This window comes from Apium graveolens, chromosome 5 (genome assembly GCF_009905375.1).
Source record: "Apium graveolens cultivar Ventura chromosome 5, ASM990537v1, whole genome shotgun sequence".
Taxonomy (NCBI): domain Eukaryota; kingdom Viridiplantae; phylum Streptophyta; class Magnoliopsida; order Apiales; family Apiaceae; genus Apium; species Apium graveolens.
The window spans coordinates 104371367-104394091 of NC_133651.1; the positions used below are offsets into that span (position 1 = coordinate 104371367).

General features: G+C 33.9%; 1 long non-coding RNA gene across 4 annotated transcripts; it reads right to left on the minus strand.

Annotated features, from left to right (window-relative positions):
* Positions 1–5825: 5825 nt before the first annotated feature.
* On the minus strand, positions 5826–8722 carry LOC141661396 (uncharacterized). 4 transcript variants are annotated; one of them, XR_012549934.1, is made up of 7 exons: positions 8563–8722; positions 7849–7923; positions 7546–7756; positions 6882–7362; positions 6404–6478; positions 6183–6243; positions 5826–6064 (listed from the first exon to the last, which is right to left on the minus strand). It is a non-coding gene; the product is annotated as an uncharacterized LOC141661396 (long non-coding RNA). The 4 variants fall into 4 exon arrangements; XR_012549932.1 differs by having other exon boundaries at positions 8547–8722; XR_012549933.1 differs by having other exon boundaries at positions 6945–7362; positions 8353–8722.
* Positions 8723–22725: the final 14003 nt, after the last annotated feature.

Below are 22725 nucleotides of genomic sequence, written 5' to 3' on the forward strand. Positions count from 1 at the left end.
TAGTCTTTCTGTGATCTGCATGGATGGTTACTTGGGCTGTATAGAGTTTATTTTATATAGAATAAACAATTAATTATTTTCTGCTTATTAAATTTTAGGATTTATTCGTCTTATTACTTTCGGACTTTAGGTGTCGACTTCGAGGTAAGTGACTTTTCGTTGCTCACTTAAATTATTAAATTGTTCTGTTTTTGAAATATTTTGATTATATGATTTCTGAACATCGTGATATCAAAAATATAATTTAGAAAATATTATTTTTATAGAATTCCCCCAGTTTTAGATTGCGTATCGAATTATAGAACCTGATCACTGGATACATAGAATATAGAACTAGTTTTGCGCACGTTCCGGAACACGTAGATGCCTTGTTGAGTTTGTCTTAACGAGGGCGCAAACTAGCCTCCATCGAATTATAGAGCCGTGTCGCTGGCATAGTGTGACCGTAATTTAGAACTGTGGGAATAAAATATTTTTGTTCTGTAAAAGATTATTTGATCGATTTAGAAATTCAGAATTTTTGAACTTATTGAAAAAGATATTTTGGAGCCGTTAAACGATGGTTACTTGTTGGGCCTTGCAGCTCATTGTTTTAATATATTTCAGGTTTGGGCTTTGGAAGCTAAAGTTGTGAACTACATGGATTTTGATGCTATTTGATTTAGATGCAATTTATTGGAAAAGACTTCTCGTATTTATCGAATAAATTTGAGTTATCTGTTAGACAATTATTTATCAGATTTGTGGAGCCGCGTCTCCGATTTTATGATTTTGATTTAATAAGTTTGACCGCTGCTTGATTTTAGTGGATATTTTATCAAATAAAATTGTATTTTATTAAGTTTTTAATTAGAATTAATAGTCTGAGAAGGCGGACTGTTACACTGATGCTCAATTTAAGGTTTTCATAATCATTTAATCTCAATTATATCACTTCTTAATATTTGTGTTGTTTTTTGTTGTGTATTTATTTGATAGATTTAATTTATATACTTATGTGTTTTTTGTATTTGTACTTCACATGTTTGTTTCAAGTTCCAAATGAAATATTTGATTGATTTTTTTGTTCTCAAAATTTATGATTTGGATAAGTAATACAATGACCGAAATTATTGAATCCAAAATTTGGTTAGTGTTCCTATAGTTGCATTTTCTTAACCTAAGTGTGTTGCAACTTTGGATTATAGTCGTCATGTAGATGAGGTACTATTTTGAACCCTACTTTATGTTCGACCCGGTTGTGGAATTGATTAAACTGTGTTTGTGTGTGTAATGTGAGGCATATGGTGTTTAGATCCCTAATATGCAGATTATCAATATTATTCCGAGTTTTGAATTTCAAATCCAATCAATGTGTTCAATTACTTCTCTATATCTCTCCCTCTTTGTCTTTCTATTTCTCTTTACTAAAATCTCAATTTTTTTAATTGAGACCAAAATCGTATGTTAATTATGGTTGTTTATTTCTTTCAGATAGACATTAATTAACGATTTGCAGATATGGATGAAATTCCGGAACATGATCCATCCTTCAAAATAAATGAAGGTTAGATGAATCATAAAATTGTATGCCGTTTACCACCCGTATATGTTTTTCTAGATCATAAGTGTGTACCAGTACATCTGGAATTTAGTCCGCCTTCTACGAACCAGGGAATGTGATTTTTTTGGTGCCTTCATTGAATCACTAAGCAAAATCATTATATGGTCAAATATAACTATTTACATTTTTTGAGATAATTTAAAAAATTTTGTAAAATTATATTGAGTTCTTCCTTCAAAAATAAATTTATGTTCTTTGTAATAGTATTGATGTTGTTTACTGTAATGTATATGTTAAATTGTGATTCTTGAGTATATGTGAGTTTTTTATTGTATTACTTTTCAAGCGATGGTGGTGTCCCATTGATAGATTTGACAATACTCCAGTTGTTACCAACATACAAGATTGTTACTCATAAGATAATGATGAACATTTTTATTAACAAACATGGAAGAACACCTGTAAATGTCACTTCATGTTTACTTAAACATGTCTACTTAACAAAATTGTGATTTTGTTTACAGATCAAAAAAATTTAGATAAACATTTTGAAACACAAATGAGCGAAAAGGATAATCAGAGTAAGATGGTTTCGCTATATAAATGTCTTCTTCAATTAAGAAGAATATATAACAATGCTTAATAATTTAAAGTTGTGATCCTGAAAGAGTATATACTTGCAATTCATATGGAATCCACTAATTATATCAAGAAGAAAGATACACATCAACCGGGGAAAGAGATTGACTGTAAGATTGTTTAATTTGGATATTTACATGCTTTACATTTTATACTACTGCATTTACAATATTGTTTAAGAATGAAATTTTCGTCATCATTGCCAACTCAAAGCAACTGCAATGTCTCAAATAAACCAAAATATTCACAATCAAGGTATGATTGATTTTATAGTAGTATAAATTCTATACGAATGTTTCTACTATTATGCATATTTAATTATTGTATTTAATATTGGTATTATAGTTAAATCTCTTTAAAGTAATAGGGTTGGGACCGAGAAAAAATATTACTTTAGCGAGTTTATTACTTTATCAGGAGTAAAAATACACTGTGTCCATTATGTTGGGACCGGAAAAAAATATTATTTTAACGAGATTATTACTTTAACGATTTTTACTTAACGAGGTTTAACTTTATATCTATTATTTTCAGGCCCGATTCCTCAATTTACACAAAATGTTTCACTGCCCCTAGGAAAAGGAGAATCACTGTAAGATCATAATAAACTACAGTTGTATTTTTTTAAAATTGTAAACTAAATAGTTATTTAGGTAATAATAGGTTTATCTTACTAATAAAAAAATTACTTTGATTTCTCAGACCAAAAAACATATGTAACACCGCTCCGATTCCAGTGATGATGGTTCCAATTATGAAAAATACTCAAGGCTGCATAATTGTATGTATTATGTATTTTTCAGTGTTTCTTATATCCATCTATATTAGCGTATTCAGTATTAATACTAATATTTGTATTGATAGCAAGGCAAAACCAGACACAGACAATGCAATATGTAGATGGACACCGTGTAATGTATACACCCTATGAGAATCCAAAATCAAGTCAACAGTTTGATCTTATTCACTAGAGAATGGATAATCTGAACGCTGGATATAGAAATCCTAGTACGCAAGGGACTGATAAATTCGAGCCGTATACCTAACCATCCCAATTTGTCTTCATTTATTTACATGCCATGTTTTTTTTTCTCTGCATTCATATCATTGGGTATACTACCACACCGATTATAAGTATAGATTTCCTTGATTTTATTGCATTGTTCAATAAAATTCCGTGTCTATCATAAAATGAGGAATCAGATAAGCACATTGATGACATATTTCCTTTTAAATGAAGATTAAAAAACTCATTCCATTTTTATTTAATCCCAGAAATACCTCTCAATATGCAAAACACTCCAAAGCAGACTACCCAAGAACCTCTTTCATACGTTTATGATAGTTCTCAGAAAAATCCAACTCATCTCAATTTTTTAAATGTTTAGCATTTCATGGTAATCCAGGTTTGCATAAAATTTTCAATGAACTATTAAATTTATACAATTGTGTAGTGCCTTGATGTTTTTGAGGTTCTTCTTATAGGTGACTCTACGCATACTTCAAATTGGCTAGGATCAAACCTCATTGCTCTGCATCTTGCCACATTTTCTATATCAGGTTATTCTCCAATATGCAAAGTAATATATTCTCCAGTTCATCAGGAAATTTAGAGGGTTTGAAGTATTGACATTATAAGTTATTTCAGCCCAACACTATTCTGGGATTGATGAGCCTAATGATAAAATTTCTCCTTCTCAGAAACGATTATAAAACATAAAGTTGACAGGTATAAATTAGAACAATATAATGATAAAGAGGATTATAGGTACCAAAATTTACATTTCAAAATGTGCGCTGATTGTCATCTATTTTTAATTTTTTTTATAGGTTTGAAGAAAATGTGCCAGTAATTCATCATGTTATAAATATTACTGCATTGTCTTCATCAAACATATACCATTACAATTGCCAGCGTCCTCGATGAATGTTGAAGATAGACATGGTATTTGAACTTTATATCTTTTAAAAATATGCATGTCTTTTTCACATCCTTAAGTATAAAATTAATATTCCAATATTACAGGAAACAAACACGCATCAACATATATGTCTACACTTTTCCAAGAGAGATGATATAAGTTTAGCAGCTAGGAATTTGTGAGAATTATTCGAAAAGCTTTGATAGGTTTTATATGAGGATATTATGTGTTTATGTTACTTTTATACTAAGCTTTGATAAGTTTTAATAATTGTTTTTTGTGTATGTACTCTTGATGAATAATCAATGCAATTATCAATTTTTAATATTCAGAAATCTTGAGCCGAAAAATATACGAGAATGTGTGCTACAAGTTGGCCTGACTTTATCAAGCTCGGTCAATTATCTTCGACATGATCTGATCTATTTCCTAGTGAGTTTGTTAATAAGCTTGCGAAGTTGGAATAATCTTATTTTTTCTATATTACTCTTAAGAATAGTTGCCTTATAGATGGTCATAAATTTTCTAGAGTAAATAGGTAGGTTGAGTTATTTGTCTCAACAAGAAGAATATGAGAAAGGAGTGGTCCTTTGTCTTTGACTCAATCATAAGGGCTTTTACATACATGAAGACAGGCTATGCCAATATCTCCAGTGTTAAAAAACCGGTATATTCAATGGCCTACAACAAACACCTAAATGTTGGAAGCTTAATCTTGGAGGAGATAAGCACAAGGCTCACTATGCCTTTGGTAAGTAGGGGTAAGAAAATTTTCTTTCCTAGATTTATAATATCAACTTTAAATCATAAAGTAGCTGACTTATATTTGCTAGATGGTATAGATAGAAATCAAATAGACATTTGTAAACAGGTGTTCAAAATTCTATTTGGATCACTTATTACAAAGAATCAGGTTAAGGTTCGACTAAGTATCACTGACTTTATGTTGGAGAAATTTAGAACCTATCCTTATCATATGTCTGACATGAGAAACACAACAATTTCTAGTTCAGCTATAGAACCTGGTAATGCAGTAGCACAAACATGAACACCCACAGGAGCCTACCACAGCTGCAACCATTTTTCTCAACCACTAGATGCTAGGAAACCAACTATTTCATCCTCTCAAAAGGATGGAGTTAGTAAAAAGAAGAGGAAGCAACCAACCCTAGTAGTTGTAAACGAGTGTGGTGAGGATAAAACAGAAGCTGAGTCATCCTTGGTCACAAAATCAAAGAAGTCAAAGAAAGCTGAGTTGACCACTCAAACCGACACCAACTACTAGAAAAACGTCAATAGACATCGATTCTGGACTGATGTAAAAAATTCTGAAAACCGATGTCTAGGTAGGTGTAGAGAAAAGTCCCTATTTTTGACATCGGTTCTGGACCGATGTGAAAAAACTGTATAATACATCATTTTTAACTAAATAACTGATGTATTAGACAACTGAGACATCAATTAGTAGGTGATGTGTTTAACACATACTAAGACATCAGTTGTTAAGCGATGTAAAAAATAAGAAATAATGTTAATTGATTCATAGAACAACGTTTCTTTAAATAAAAATAATATATTACACATACTAAGACACCAGTCATTAACTGATGTCTATGGTTACTTATTTAATTATTATATTTTAAAATATTTATTTATATATAAGCACCAAAAATACCAAAAGCACCAAAAATAAAATAATCAGAATCAATCATATATAATTAACCAAAATTTCGATTATCATTATCAAAATAGTACAAAGAATTCCAATATACAACACTGACAAAATAAAAAAAAATCTAAAATATACATTTTCAAGTCAAAAAAATTCTTTTACCAGTCTCTGTGAATGAAAATTTTATTATAAATGCAACTTATTAACTAGCCCCTCCGACATGCTACCATTTCAGCTAGAAGTTCCACCGAATGCATCAAGTTCTTGATCATTATATTTTTTAAGATCCTGAAATGCAGCAACAAAAGTTTCCATATTACAGTAATGTTAAATCAACAAAACTTCCTTGTTATAGGAATATTACATCATGAGAAGGACACATAGTTGAATGTTATTCCATATTTACCTAACTCCTGAAGTATGGCTGTCAACAAATCAACGTAACAAACATTAGTTGATGCTTCCACCTATTCAAACCCAAGGACCAAATGGCAGTTACGAGTTTAATAGCAGATGGCACAACAAAATTTCAGATTTTTTTTCACGGAAATAGGACATAATGGGGGTAAAATATAACTGAGAAATTTAAATCTTTGAAAGTCTAAGCAGTAAAGATAAACAATATACCGCTCCAAATTTTTCTTCTAGAACAGACCCCGGATGAAGTTTATATTTGTCCCCCATTTTTGCTCTGAATGCAACCTGTGGAAAATGGATAGTATTGTGAAGTATTTGTAAATGCATCTGAAAGATAATCAAAGAACAGAGCCCGACTTATGTATTCCTAAAAAACTATATTGGTTGGAATGTTATAATGCTTGACATTAAGATTTAAACATCGAACAATTAGAATAGAAGCAGTAGGCACCCCCTGCTAAACCAAGCTAAAATATATAGAACTAGGTAACCTCATCCTATGACAACTATTTGTAGTTCTAGTTTAGCTATCAGAAAACCAAGGCAGTAAGAAAAATCTCATCATATAAGAAACTAAATTAACCATTGCAGAAAACTTTTACCACTAATATCAGTATAAACCTATGTGCCACTAATCAACTCCCTAAGTCACAGACTTAAAACTTTTAAATCTCAGAAATAAAAGGACCTTCTAATGCCGAAGGAAATTGGATGTTTAACACGAGCATAACTGATTCTGAAAGTGGACAACCTGTGGGACTTGGAAAGTTTTCAGGCAGTGCATATATTAATGTAATGCTATCATCTGGGTCAGTTGTGACCCATGCTGCTTTAGTTAAAGAAGTTCCTCAGAAAGCATTGGAAGCATATCATCATTTGAAAACTGCAAATGCTAGCAAAGTGAATGGTTCCAACAACAATACTAGTGCACCTGCTGCAAAGTAAGAACTTCCCTTACTACATAAAAGGATTTGAAAAACATGATAGTATTTATAGAATATGGAATACTTATTTGTCTTTTATACAGGGCACATGTAGTTGGATGGCCGCCCATAAGATCATTCAGGAAAAACACACTGGCAACCAGTTTGAAGAACAATGAAAAAGTTAATGGAAAGCCAGCACCTGGTGCCTTGTTTGTGAAGGTCAGCATGGACAGTGCTCCTTACCTGGGGAAGGTAGATGTCAGACTTCAAAATGATATTATTAGCTCAACATAAAAAAGAGGTACTATAATAGATCTATTAAAAAAATGACACAAAAGTATTTTAAACGACAAATTCACAGCAAGTTCAAAGCATTAGCTACTAATTTAACATAAAATGACACAATTTAACTAGAACATAACTCACTGAATAAAGCTTTGGTAAGACTATTATTTTTCATAAAATCATATATCCGCAATAACTGATCTTCTTCAATATAACATCCATAGAGCTTTACAAGATTTGGGTATTGTACACAGGAAATCATTGCAACCTCATTCAAGAATTTATGATTCCCCTGCCTTGATTGAGAGGATAATTTCTTTACTGAAATTACTTTACCATCAGATAATGTACCCTGTACAACATATTTAGCTCAGAGTCTATGAAAGCAAAATATATAAATTATTATCAGACTGCACTTCTGTTCAAAAGATACGACAAAAGTACCTTATAAACTGAACCAAAGCCACCTTCTCCAATCTTATTCATGGCATCAATGTTATTTGTAGCGGCTTTTATATGCTTCAAGGAAAAATAGAAAAATAAACAGAAGAATCCAATATATATTCCTTTTCGAAAAATCCAATTCACTAAAATCAAACAGAAAACTAACAAATACTAGTTAAGTTCAAACATAAGAATCATCTATAAATTTGACTTATTTAACATTTACCATCATTTACACACACAAATTTAAACACCAAAACAGACCAACAAAAAAAACAAACTAAAATTGCTCTGTTCAAGAATTAAAAATCAGGAAAAAAAGAATTAAATGTAAAAGCTAAACACTTACTAATTGTAGATGACACAAACTCAAGAATGAATCTTTTTACTTACACTTGTCAAATGAAGCTCCAATATGAAAGAACAAATCAAATAAAAATTGAAAATAAATTTAAATATGCTTACAAATTGCAAGTACATAGTACCAATTGAAGATAATAGTACCATTCAGACTTCGATTTTGCTTAATTGACTTAGATCCATCGATTTCGAACAAAAATAAAAACCATAGTTTTGTATATAACTAAAATCGGGTTGACCTCTTTCAGATCTAGGGTTCTAAAGGTTGAGAGATGTGCTTTGATTTGTGTGGGTGTGTGTATTTTGAAAATTACAAAAAATAGAAGTTAGGGTTTCACCTAATTGAAAATTTACCATCTTCTTTCAGTTTAGGGCTTTAGTTTGAAGAGAAAATCTAGGACTTGTGTGTTTGTATGTGGGTCTGGGAGTGTGAGGTTTAAAAGAGACGGGAGAGATAGAGAAAGAGAGAGTAGAGAGAGGCACGTGAGAAACAATTGAGTGAAGAGGGGAAAGTTGGGAGAAATGAAAATGGACGGGGAAATATTCTTAAGTAAGCGGGGGAAAGACACGCCCGCTTGTTTTTTATATTTTTTAAAATGTGATTGAGACATCAGTTTTAATTTTAACCGATGTCTATAAAATACTTTAACATCGGTTTAAGTAAAACCGATGTAAAAAACTCTTTTAACATCAGTGACTAATGTAACCGATGTCAAAGGGGTGATGTCTATTGACCGTTTTCTTGTAGTGACCTAAATATCTTCTCAAAAGATATAGCTGTAACACAAAGGCATAAACAGACTCTACCGGCACCTTCTCAACAAGGTGTCACTATTGAATCAAGCATTCTCCTCAATACATCCTGTAATAAGTTTGTACCCCCTCCTGAGCACCCTCAAGAGGATGAAAGAAATCAATTGGCTGGCACACACTTAGAGGGCACATCAATTGAAACTACCTCATCTATTCAGGGGGAGTTTCTAACACTCATGCATGAGCTCACAAATCTTATTTCTAAAATTTCTTAATGAAGGGCTTGAATCATCTTCTCAAGCCTTTCCAAAATCAAGTGACACAGTTCATGAAACTGTGATCACCACTCATGCACAATCTCTAAATGGTGAGAGGCTACATGCTGAGGTTGACCTTGATGACACCATCACAAATACAGAGGTTTCATCAGTTTTTACTAAGACCCTGTGCAAGTTTCCAAGGCACCTTCATGTGCATAACAATCTTCATAGACTGATAGGTTTGATGGTAGTACTCTTGAAGGGGAGCTACTAAAATTATCTCCAATTCAATTGGAGGTTTCTCATAAAATAAATAACTCCCCTCAAAACTCTAGCTGAAATTCCTTTGACAATTAAAACTGGGAGTTCAATTATCAATGATCCAGCTATTGGGGAGGCAAGTACTTAAGCATAAGTACTCAAGCACATTCAAGTGCTAGTTCCTGCAAAAGGAACAAGGGTTTGAGGTCATGGTACATGACAGTAACCTAGTCAAATCCCCTCCAATTCAAATGAAAGTTCAGTTACCTAGTGAACAACACACTGTCATAACCACAGCTCCCGCTGTAAGTTCAAGTGTGACTCCTGTCACAAGTATAATTTCACCGTCCATACTATCAACCTCATCTAACCCTAACCAACCTTCAACTTCTACACAATCACCACATATCCTATCCCAATTATAACACCCTCCAAATCCGGGGTATAGATTTGGGGCATTATTAACAACAATTACCAACTAATCCTGCATAAGCGGAATACAAATATAATAATTACCCCGAACTATCTCTACTAAGGATCTTTTATGGTCTGAGTTAAAAACAAGAACCACATACTACACTTTATTACAAACCCAACTAAATAAAATCTGTCTCAAGAACTCTCTTTGTTACAAAACTTTATTCTATCTACACTCTCACTACACAACTTTTATTCAAACTACACAATACTTTTATTCAACCCAACATTACTACTTATTCTGCTACACCTGATCTGGCAATTCAAAGCTCTCTTCAGGAATAGGAAGGAACACTCTTGGTATAAGAGGGTCTCGCTGCTTGACTCGCTTCTTGACTATGCGGGTCCTGATGGGTTTCATTCTCAACCTTAACTGTAAAACAATAGGAGTAACAATAAAAAGGGATGAGCCAAAATTGCTCAACAAGCCTGCAACAATATATATAGTATAAAGAAAGAGAGATAAGTGAACCAATAAGCTGCTGGTTGGATTAACCAACTGAATCTGTATATGATAGTAATTTGCCAATACTGGCGAGTACCAAATGAACAAGACTGGAAACAAGAACCAACATATGCACTATAACCTGCTGATCAGTCAGAATATAGTGCGGATCTATACCCAACTACATAGACCCAACCAACATAAGGAGTACTCAGGCAACTATGGCCTATTAAATAATGGTCTGGGTAAAACCCAGCCCGTATAGTAACCATCCAGTCCAAGGCTTAGCATCCGGAACAATCAGAATGCTATTGATATATCCCAACACCAGGATATACCAGAGTATATGTAACAAGGGTAAAAAGGATTGAAATATGAACAGGGAATTTAATAAATTGGGTAAATCAAGAATTGAAATGAAATTGGAAACAAGCAATAATAAATGGGTAACAGTGTATATGAACAATGATTATCAAAGAGAATTGATACGATAGAAAATAAATATAAATCACTATTCTGAATTTAGAATAGGGGGAAAACTTGCCTTGCGCGTACTTAACCTGGTTTAACTCACCGCCTTCTGACCCTAGCTTGCTCTGCCTTGCTAACACTGAACCAATCATGGAAAAATAGTCGTTTAGATAACTTACTATATACGTGTATCTTGAATTGATATCACGCAACCTTATCAGTCTACCCATGCGTTTCTATCTGACTCGCATATATACACATATATTTATACAGCACATATATTCACATAATCACGTAAAACACGTAGCACATAAAACACATAATACATTTTTTTAGACTTATAATTATTTTTTTAGAATCAATTCTAGACTCATACCTGCATTACTAGTCTTATCTGATTTTATTAGAATTTTTCAGGATTTATTCGGCTCAATTATACCCCTATTAGGACCTACAAACTATCAATTATCACCAAACCACTCTCTTTCGGAAGAAATTATAACTTACAACTATTTTTATTGGATTCGTCTCATTTTTCTGAGTCTAGAGGTTTTCGTTTCGCTCAAATCAGACTAACAGTTGAATTATTATGAATTAAACAAGATTTAATTAATTAATAATTAATTATAAATAATTAATTATAATTAAACAATCTTAATTATATTTTTAAATAATTAATTATTAATTATTGTATTTTAAAAATAATTAATCCCTAATTATTAGGAATTATTACTATTTATTACAAATTATTATTATTTATTCGTTCAGATCGATTATTTACAAATAATCAATCGATTTAATTAACCGATACACTATTTATCGAATAACTACGAATTACTCGAATTATAAACTAACTTAATGATTAATCACTCGTATAACTACGAGCTACTCGCAATTCTCGCATAATTATCGAACTATTAGATTATTGTTGAAACTCGTACGATTCGCTAAACAGATAATTACCGATAACTAATTACACGATACGAATAATTACCGCAATATTATTCGAATAACTAACGCTCGAATAATAATTCTAATTAGTGAATCACTATTCGCATTATTAACTAATTATTAGATTATTAATCACATTACTTAATTATTTCTAGTCTTTATTCACTAATTAATTACCTAATTATTAATTAATTACCCAATTATTAATTAATTAGATAATTAATAAATAATTAGATAAATAATTAAATAATTAATTAAATAAATAAATTTGAATTTATAATTTAATAAAATAATTCAGAAATTATTAATACTATTTTTCAGAATTTAAAACTAATTTTTAATTAATTTTGAGAATTATTAAAACTAATTTTTAATTATTAAAATATAAATAAATAATTAATTAAATCAAAAACACAAAAACAGAAACAGATTTTTGGGTTTTTAGGATTGAACCCGGGTCGAAACCGGGTTGCAAACCGGGTCATCCCCAACCCAAACGGGTCGGGAAGAACAACCGGTCGGCTGCCCAGAACCCGACGCCGGCGGGCTGATTCCGGCGAACCAAACGGAGCCAAAACGCTCGATTCCAGTTCGTTTCTTCTGCGTTTCTGAAGCACAACAACACAGACACCCTCTCCTTCCTTCCTTCTTCTCCAGTCGTCGACGTCGTCCCCGGAAACGAAGAACAACGGCGACATCGCCGTTTTTCCGACGAGCTCGAAACAGACACCAAATCGAGTGAAACCGGTGCCAAACGACTCCCTATTCGACGATCTACACGTTTCTAACAACAATAACATCAAACAATAACTAGAAATCAAAACCCGAATTCGAAATTAAAACCCGAAATAACAACTTTCAATTCGATCAATCAAACACGAAAAACAATTACATAATTGAAAACTAGAGATCATAAGCTTCAAAACGAGTACTCACACGACTGATTTGGACTCCGGAATCACGATGAAATTCGACCTTGATTCTCCTGCTCTGTTCTTCACAAACCCTAACCCTAATTCCCATTTTTCTTTTTCTTTTTATTTTTCTGATTTTTCTGTATAATTAACTGATTTAATTAATAATAACTCAGGTATTTATATTTATGAAAATAATACCCCTAAGTAAAATTAAGGGTCTAATTACACTCCTAATAAAAATATTTGGCCCCAATTTTTATAATTTTTGGGTATTAATATTAAATTTTTAAATATCCAATAAATATAAAATAAATGCTAAAAATTCCCAAAAATTGTGAATATTACAAAAATACAAAGAAAAATGATATATGATAATTTCATGATCATATAAAAATAAAATGTAATTTTTGTGGGGTTTTTGGTATCGGAAGGGGTCCGGAAAAGTCGTTTTTTTCGCGAAAAAGGTCAGTTTGTAAAACGTCTAGGGGTTCAGAATAGCAATATGGTATAAGGCATTTTTAATAAAATAGAGCCAATGATTTTGTTTGAAATGTGGGCTTTTAAAATATAGTTTTGAGCTGTACAGGTTTTAATATAATATATATAACTGACGATAAAACGCTCAATAAATATCCAAAACACGTTGGTATCAAAACAGCCAACACATAACATATAGCAGTTAGGGTTTAACGACTTAACACATTTAATCACATAATAATACACATAATTTATCATTATTATAATATAATACAAGCGTAATTCCTCGGTCGTTACATTCTCCCCCCTTAACAGGATTCTGTCATCAGAATCACACTATGCAAATAACTGAGGATACTTTTCTAACATTTCACTCTCAAGCTCCCAGGTTGATTCTTCAACTACTGGGTTTCTCCACAAGACTCTCACTAATGATACAGACTTATTTCTTAATACCTTCTCTTGCCGATCTAAAATCCTTATCGGCTGCTCTACATACGACAAATCTGCCTGAAGTTCTACTGGTTCATATTCTATTACATGCCTTGTATCAGGATTGTACTTTTTAAGCATAGATACATGAAATACGTTGTGAATGTGCTGCATATGGGGTGGTAAACCTAACTCGTACGCAACCTTCCCAATTTTCTTCAAAATCTCAAATGGTCCAACGTATCGTGGCTTCAATTTCCCTTTATTGCCAAATCTGGTCAATCCTTTCCATGGCGATATTTTGAGCAATACGTGTTCTCCTTCCTGATAGTCCATATCCTTCCTTGCTTGGTCTGCATATTTTCTTTGCCTGTTTTGCGCTACCTCGATTCGTTTTCGAATAAGTTCAATCTTTTCTTTTGTCTGCTGAATTAATTCTGGACCCAAAATCTTGCGTTCTCCAACTTCATCCCAATGCACTGGTGATCTGCATTTCCTCCCATACAATGCTTCATACGGTGGCATTCCAATACTGGCGTGATAGTTGTTATTATAAGAAAATTCCACTAGGGGTAAATGTTCATCCCAACTGCCTTCAAAATCGATCGCACAAACTCGTAGCATGTCTTCAATCGTTTGAATTGTCCTTTCACTTTGACCGTCGGTTTGCGGATGATAGGCTGTACTCATGTTCAACTTCATTCCTAGACATTCTTGGAATTATCTCCAAAATCTTGAATTAAAACGAGGATCTCGATCCGATACAATCGATATTGGTACTCCATGACGCATCACAATTTCTTTAAGATATAAGTGCACTAACTTGTCCAGTGAAAATCTCTCGTTAATCGGAAGAAAATGTGCTGATTTTGTCAATCGATCAAGAATAACCCAAATTGCATCGTGATTTGCTTTCGTTCTTGGAAGTCCCACTACGAAATCCATCGCCAGATGTTCCCATTTCCATTCTGGAATGTTTAACGGTTGTAATAACCCACTCGGACGTTGATGTTCTGCTTAAACTCGCTGGCATGTGTAGCATTTACTCACCCATTCTGCTATCTCTTTCTTCATATTTGGCCACCAAAAGTTCTCCTTCAAATCGCGATACATTTTCGTGCTTCCTGGATGAATGGAATACTTCGAATTGTGCACATCTCGCATAATCTCTTCTTTTAATTCTGCCATGTTAGGGATCCAGATTCTTGACGCAAAACGTAAAATTCCTTCATTATCTTTCTGAGTTGTAATCTCTTCTCCCTTTAAGTCATCGTCTTGACTCATCACTTCATCTTGACAACGGCGAATCTTTTCTAGCAATCCTGGTTGAAAAGTCATAGCGTAGATAGTTCCTGCAGATTCATGGGGAATACGAATCTCGATTTCCAATTTGTCGAATTCCTTAACCAATTATTCGCATGAAGTTAACCGATTTAATATTTCTTTTCTACTTAACGCATCCGCTACAATATTCGCTTTTCCTGGATGATAACTGATTGTAACATCATAATCTTTAATCAATTCCAGCCATCGACGTTGTCGCATGTTCAGTTCCTTTTGCGTGAAGATATACTTCAGACTTTTATGATCCGTGTAGATTTCGCATTTTTCACCGTACAGATAATGTCTCCAAAGCTTCAATGCAAATACAATTGTTGCCAATTCCAGATCATGCGTAAGATATTTCTGCTCATGAGGTTTAAGTTGTCTCGAAGCATAGGCAATGATGTTACCATGTTGCATCAACACACATCCTAGCCCGCGATACGAAGCGTCACTGTATATAACAAAATTTCCTTGCTCGTCTGGCAGTACTAATACTGGTGCGGTCACCAACCGATTCTTCAACTCTTGAAAACTTTCTTCACACTTACTATTCCATTCAAACTTTTCACTTTTTCGAGTTAACTTGGTCAGCGGTGTTGCTATCTTCGCAAAATCTTTAACAAATCTTCGATAATATCCTGCCAATCCTAAGAAACTTCGAACCTCTGTCGGCGTCTTTGGTCTTTCCCAGTTCAATACAGTTCAATCTTTACTGGATCAACTTGAATGCCTTCTCTACTGATGATATGCCCTAGAAACTGCACTTCTTTCAACCAAAATTCGCATTTTGAAAATTTTGCATAAAGCTGCTCCTTTCGTAATATCTCCAATGTCGTTCTTAAATGCGCTGCATGTTCTTCTTCTGTCTTGGAGTAGATCAAGATGTCATCAATAAATACAATGATAAACTTATCCAGATACTTCTTGAATACTCGATTCATCAAATCCATAAACGCTGCAGGTGCATTCGTCAATCCAAAAGCCATCACAAGAAATTCATTGTGTCCGTACCTCGTTCTGAACGCTGTCTTAGGAATATCTTCAGCCTTGATCTTTAACTGATGATAGCCCGATCGTAAGTCGATTTTCGAAAACCATGCTGCTTCTTTTAGTTGATCAAATAAATCATAGATGCGAGGTAAAGGATATTTATTCTTAATAGTTAACTTGTTCAGCTCACGATAATCAATGCATAGTCGCATACTACCATCCTTCTTTTTCACGAACAATACTGGCGCGCCCCATGGGGATACACTTGGCCTTATGATTCCTTTGTCGAGAAGTTCTTGCAACTGCTTTGCTAATTCCCTCATTTCAACAGGTGCCATTCGGTATGGAGCTTTCGAAATTGGTTCAGTCCCTGGCGTCAAGTCAATAGTGAACTCGATTTCTCGATCTGGTGGAAGTCCTGGTAGTTCGTCTGGGAAAATATCAAGAAACTCACAAACTACAAGAATATCTTCAATCTTCGGATTACCCTTATCAGCATCCCGTACATAGGCTAAATAAGCTTGACATCCTTGACGTAGCAATCTTCTCGTCTGCATTATTGATAGAAATTTCTGCTTTTGTTTCTCACCTTTAAATATTACCGTTTCATTTTCTTCAGTTTGTAATTTCATTCTCTTATTCGCACAATCAATCTGAGCATTATTACTAGATAGCCAATCCATTCCTAGAATAACATCAAACTCCCCTAGCCTAAAAGGTATCAAATCAACTGAAAAATGACATCTCCCTATCTCAATATCACAACTCGGGCATATTCGATCTACTGCAACCTGATCATCATTTGCTAATTTTATGACTAACACTTCATCTAACCACTGAACCTCACAATCTATCTTAAAGATAAAATCTTCAGAAATAAAAGATCTAGTAGCTTCTGAATCAATCAATAATAAAGCATTTACAGAATTTACAGGGAGTGTACCTGCAACCACATTCGGACTCTGTACCGCTTCCTTCATTGACATATTGAAAGTCCTTGCTCTAGGCTGATTTTGCTGTGGTAGTGGAGGTGGAGGTAATGCTAAAACTCTTGGAATACTAGCGGCCATTGTAATTCCTCTGCAGTCTCTGGCGATATGTCCTTTTCTCCCACATTGGAAACAAGTAACTTCTGCTTTTCCCGTCGGACATTCTCCAGAATAGTGTCCCCTTTGTTTGCACTTAAAACGCGTAACATTTGGCTTGTTGCAAATCCCCGTATGCTTTTTACCACACGTTCTGCAATCAGGTATAGGCGGTCGAATAAGCCTTTGCTGAGTTGGGGTAGGAAGTCGATTACCCATCCTCTGGTTGTTTTGTTCCGGTCTCCTAAAATTTACTTTTCCTCGAGCTTGAAATCCCGGCCTTTTGTTGAAACGATTCTGAAAATTTCCTGGTCCTTTCTCTTTCTGAGCTGCTTCACTTTCACCTTCAATAATCATAGCCTTCTGAACAACAGCCGTATAAGTCGTCAGTTCAAACACAGCTACCCTGCTACGAATCCATAGTTTCAGTCCTTGCTGGAATCTCTTGGCCCGCTTCTCATCCGTATCCACTTGTTCTGGAACAAACCTTGCCAATTCAGTGAACTTGGTCTCATAATCCGCCACTGATAAGTTGTCTTGCTTCAGCTCCAAGAATTTGATCTCCATCTGGTTTTTCATAAAACGAGGAAAATATTTCTCCAAGAAAAGATCAGTGAATCTATCCCAGGTCACCACACCTTCTCCTTCCAAAATTTTCTTCGATTCCCACCAGTAATTAGCTTCGCCTTTCAGAAAGTAGCTAGCAAAATCCGTCTTCTGTTCTTCCTCAACTTTCACCAACGAAAAAGCCTTTTCCATCTCTTTCAGCCAAGCTCTCGCTTTTGTAGGATCCGTGGAACCCATAAATTCCGGAGGTTTTACTGACTGAAATTGCTTGAAAGTGACCGTAGGTGCTGCTGGTGGTACTTGATGTCCTGGATGAGCGGCTTGCTGTAACATCTGTTGCTGGAACTGTTGTTGTTGCTGCTGTATTTGTTGTTGCATCATCAACATCTGCTGTTGCATGAGATTAAACATCTGATCCATCTGGTTATTATTGTTTTGGCCCTCGGTGTTTCCATTTGATGAGTCGGGTTGTGCTTTTCTTTTGGGTGCCATCTTTCTGGTAAATAAACAATGGGTCTTCTTTAATAACAGTATATTAAACATATATTAAAATAGTTGATTTAGGAAAATAAAACAGCTTATTAAATAACTGAATAGATAAAACAGTATGATGTGTAAATATAATTTTTTTTATGTTCTAAAATCTTTTTGAAAACTTAAAGATACAACATGATCGTAAATAAAACAACATTTGTAATTATGCAATGGTAATGAAATAAATGTAATTGCTTAAATAAATAAAAATAAAATAAAGAAAATATGCAAAAGATCATCTCATATATATATATAGGTAGAACACCAGCTGCAGGTGTCAGTGCTTGATACAAAAACCTATGATATAACAGTCATACTGCTACTACTATCAGTCAAAGTCAGTAGCTATACTCATACAAACTAGTCATACAATACTATGCTGCCTCTATCTATAAAATGTACATAATACAACACTCATCGATCTGCTAGTCTCAAAATCCTGGTGGCACATGGCTCAACTCCTCCTGCAATGCCTCTAGCACTGCCTCGGTAAGTCCCAATGCTCTGCGATATGCTGTCTCCGCACTAAGATCCTGCTGTCTCAAATCCATAAGCTGCTGAGAACTAATCCGGTGAATCTGATGTAGCCTCTCTCTCAGTATATAATCTGGTTGTAATGCTCTGACAGGACCATCTGCCTGCGTCTCATACAATCCAAGGATCTCTCTGCACTGGTTCTGCCATCTATTCCTCTCCTCCCTCTCAGCCTGAAAGCGCTGGTAAGTCACTGTATGATGCTCACGAAGATCAGTGCTGGAACCTCGAGAAGGTAATGGTCCATCTACCATGATCTCATCCATAAACTCTGGCTGAGGAAACTGATAAACTCCAGGAACAGGTGCATAAATGGCTAATGGGGCAGGGAATAAGACAGGCTACTCCATAGGTGCATACACTGGCGGCTCTGCCTCTGGCTCCATCTATGGCATCTCTGGAATCTCGACCGGTGGCATAGGAATCTGAGGCTCTAAATCCTCCCACTGCGGAAGATCAACCATGTCAGGAATATCGAACATCGGAAACTCTAAAAGTGGGAAATCTGGTATCTCTGGCTCAAAATATGGAAAATAATCTGCAAAACCTGGTACCTCTGGGGGAAGTGGTATCTCTGGTGCTGGTCCAGGTGGCAATGACGGAGGTAGTGGCAAAGGAGGTAAGATCTGCTCTGACACTGGGGCTAATATCGGTGCATCCACTGGATCTGTCTCGGTCCTCTCCGTAGACGATGATAAAGAAGCCATCTAGTATACATAAAAATAATAACACAAAAACAATCAAATCACAATTCTAAAACTCATAACTTCTAATCACATAAACAGACAATCCTAACACTCTTACTTCTATCCTATCTCATTTTCCTATCTTATCTTAACCCTAACGTTCTTGTTTTCAAAGGTCAAACCTAAGCTCTGATGCCAACTATAACACCCTCCATATCCGGGGTATAGATTTGGGGCATTATAAACAACAATTACCAACTAAACCTGCACAAGCGGAATACAAATATAATAATTACCCCGAACTATCTCTACTCAGGATCTTTTAAGGTCTGAGTTGAAAACAAGAACCACATACTACACTTTATTACAAACCCAACTAAATAAAATCTGTCTCAAGAACTCTCTTTGTTACAAAACTTTATTCTATCTACACTCTCACTACACAACTTTTATTCAAACTACACAATACTTTTATTCAACCCAACATTACTACTTATTCTGCTACACATGAACTGGCAATTCAAAGCTCTCTTCGGGAATAGGAAGGAACACTCTTGGTATAAGAGGGTCCCGCTGCTTGACTCGCTTCTTGACTATGCGGGTCCTGATGAGTTTCATTCTCTACCTTAACTGTAAAACAATAGGAGTAACAATAAAAAGGGATGAGCCAAAATTGCTCAACAAGCCTGCAACAATATATATAGTATAAAGAAAGAGAGATAAGTGAACCAATAAGCTGCTGGTTGGATCAACCAACTGAATCTGTATAGGATAGTAATTTGCCAATACTGGCGAGTACCAAATGAACAAGACTGGAAACAAGAACCAACATATGCACTATAACCTGCTGATCAGTCAGAATATAGTGCGGATCTATACCCAACTGCATAGACCCAACCAACATAAGGAGTACTCAGGCAACTATGGACTATTAAATAATGGTCTGGGTAAAACCCAGCCCGTATAGTAACCATCCAGTCCAAGGCTTAGCATCCGGAACAATCAGAATGCTATTGATATATCCCAACACCAAGATATACCAGAGTATATGTAACAAGGGTAAAAAGGATTGAAATATGAACAGGGAATTCAATAAATTGGGTAAATCAAGAATTGAAATGAAATTGGAAACAAGCAATAATAAATGGGTAATAGTGTATATGAACAATGATTATCAAAGAGAATTGATACGATAGAAAATAAATATAAATCACTATTCTGAATTTAGAATAGGGGAAAAACTTGCCTTGCGCGTACTTAACCTGGTTTAACTCACCGCCTTCTGACCCTAACTTGCTCTGCCTTGCTAACACTAAACCAATCATGGAAAAATAGTCGTTTAGATAACTTACTATATACGTGTATCTTGAATTGATATCACGCAACCTTATTAGTCTACCCATGCGTTTCTATCTGACTCGCATATATACACATACATTTATACAACACATATATTCACATAATCACGTAAAGCACGTAGCACATAAAACACATAATACATTTTTTTTAGACTTATAATTATTTTTTTAGAATCAATTCTACACTCATACATGCATTACTAGTCTTATCTGATTTTATTAGAATTTTTCAGGATTTATTCGGCTCAATTATACCCCTATTAGGACCTACAAACTATCAATTATCACCAAACCACTCTCTTTCGGAAGAAATTATAACTTACAACTATTTTTATTGGATTCGTCTCATTTTTTTGAGTCTAGAGGTCTTCGTTTCGCTCAAATCGGACTAACGGTTGAATTATTATGAATTAAACAAGATTTAATTAATTAATAATTAATTATAAATAATTAATTATAATTAAACAATCTTTAATTATATTTTTAAATAATTAATTAATAATTATTGTATTTTAAAAATAATTAATCCCTAATTATTAGGAATTATTACTATTTATTACAAATTATTATTATTTATTCATTCAGATCGATTATTTACAAATAATCAATCGATTTAATTAACCGATACGCTATTTATCGAATAACTACGAATTACTCGAATTATAAACTAACTTAATGATTAATCACTCGTATAACTACGAGCTACTCGCAATTCTCGCATAATTATCGAACTATTATATTATTGTTGAAACTCGTACGATTCGCTAAACAGATAATTACCGATAACTAATTACACGATACGAATAATTACCGCAATATTATTCGAATAACTAACGCTCGAATAATAATTCTAATTAGTGAATCACTATTCACATTATTAACTAATTATTAGATTATTAATCACATTACTTAATTATTTCTAATCTTTATTCACTAATTAATTACCTAATTATTAATAAATTACACAATTATTAATTAATTAGATAATTAATAAATAATTAGATAAATAATTAAATAATTAAATAAATAAATAAATTCGAATTTATAATTTAATAAAATAATTCAGAAATTATTAATACTATTTTTCAGAATTTAAAACTAATTTTTAATTAATTTTTAGAATTATTAAAACTGATTTTTAATTATTAAAATATAAATAAATAATTAATTAAATCAAAAACACAAAAACAGAAACAGATTTTTGGGTTTTTAGGATTGAACCCGGGTCGAAACCGGGTTGCAAACCGGGTCGTCCCCAGAACCCGACGCCGGCGGGCTGATTCCGGCGAACCAAACGCAGCCAAAACGCTCAATTCCAGTTCGTTTCTTCTGCGTTTCTGAAGCACAACAACACAGACACCCTCTCCTTCCTTCCTTCTTCTCCAGTCGTCGACGTCGTCCCCGGAAACGAAGAACAACGGCGGCATCGCCGTTTTTCCGACGAGCTCGAAACAGACACCAAATCCAGTGAAACCGGTGCCAAACGACTCCCTATTCGACGATCTACACGTTTCTAACAACAATAACATCAAACAATAACTAGAAATCAAAACCCGAATTCGAAATTAAAACCCGAAATAACAACTTTCAATTCGATCAATCAAACACGAAAAACAATTACATAATTGAAAACTAGAGATCATAAGCTTCAAAACGATTACTCACACGACTGATTTGGACTCCGGAATCACGATGAAATTCGACCTTGATTCTCCTGCTCTGTTCTTCACAAACCCTAACCCTAATTCCCTTTTTTCTTTTTCTTTTTATTTTTCTGATTTTTCTGTATAATTAACTGATTTAATTAATAATAACTCAGGTATTTATATTTATGAAAATAATACCCCTAAGTAAAATTAAGGGTCTAATTACACTCCTAATAAAAATATTTGGCCCCAATTTTTATAATTTTTGGGTATTAATATTGAATTTTTAAATATCCAATAAATATAAAATAAATGCTAAAAATTCCCAAAAATTGTGAATATTACAA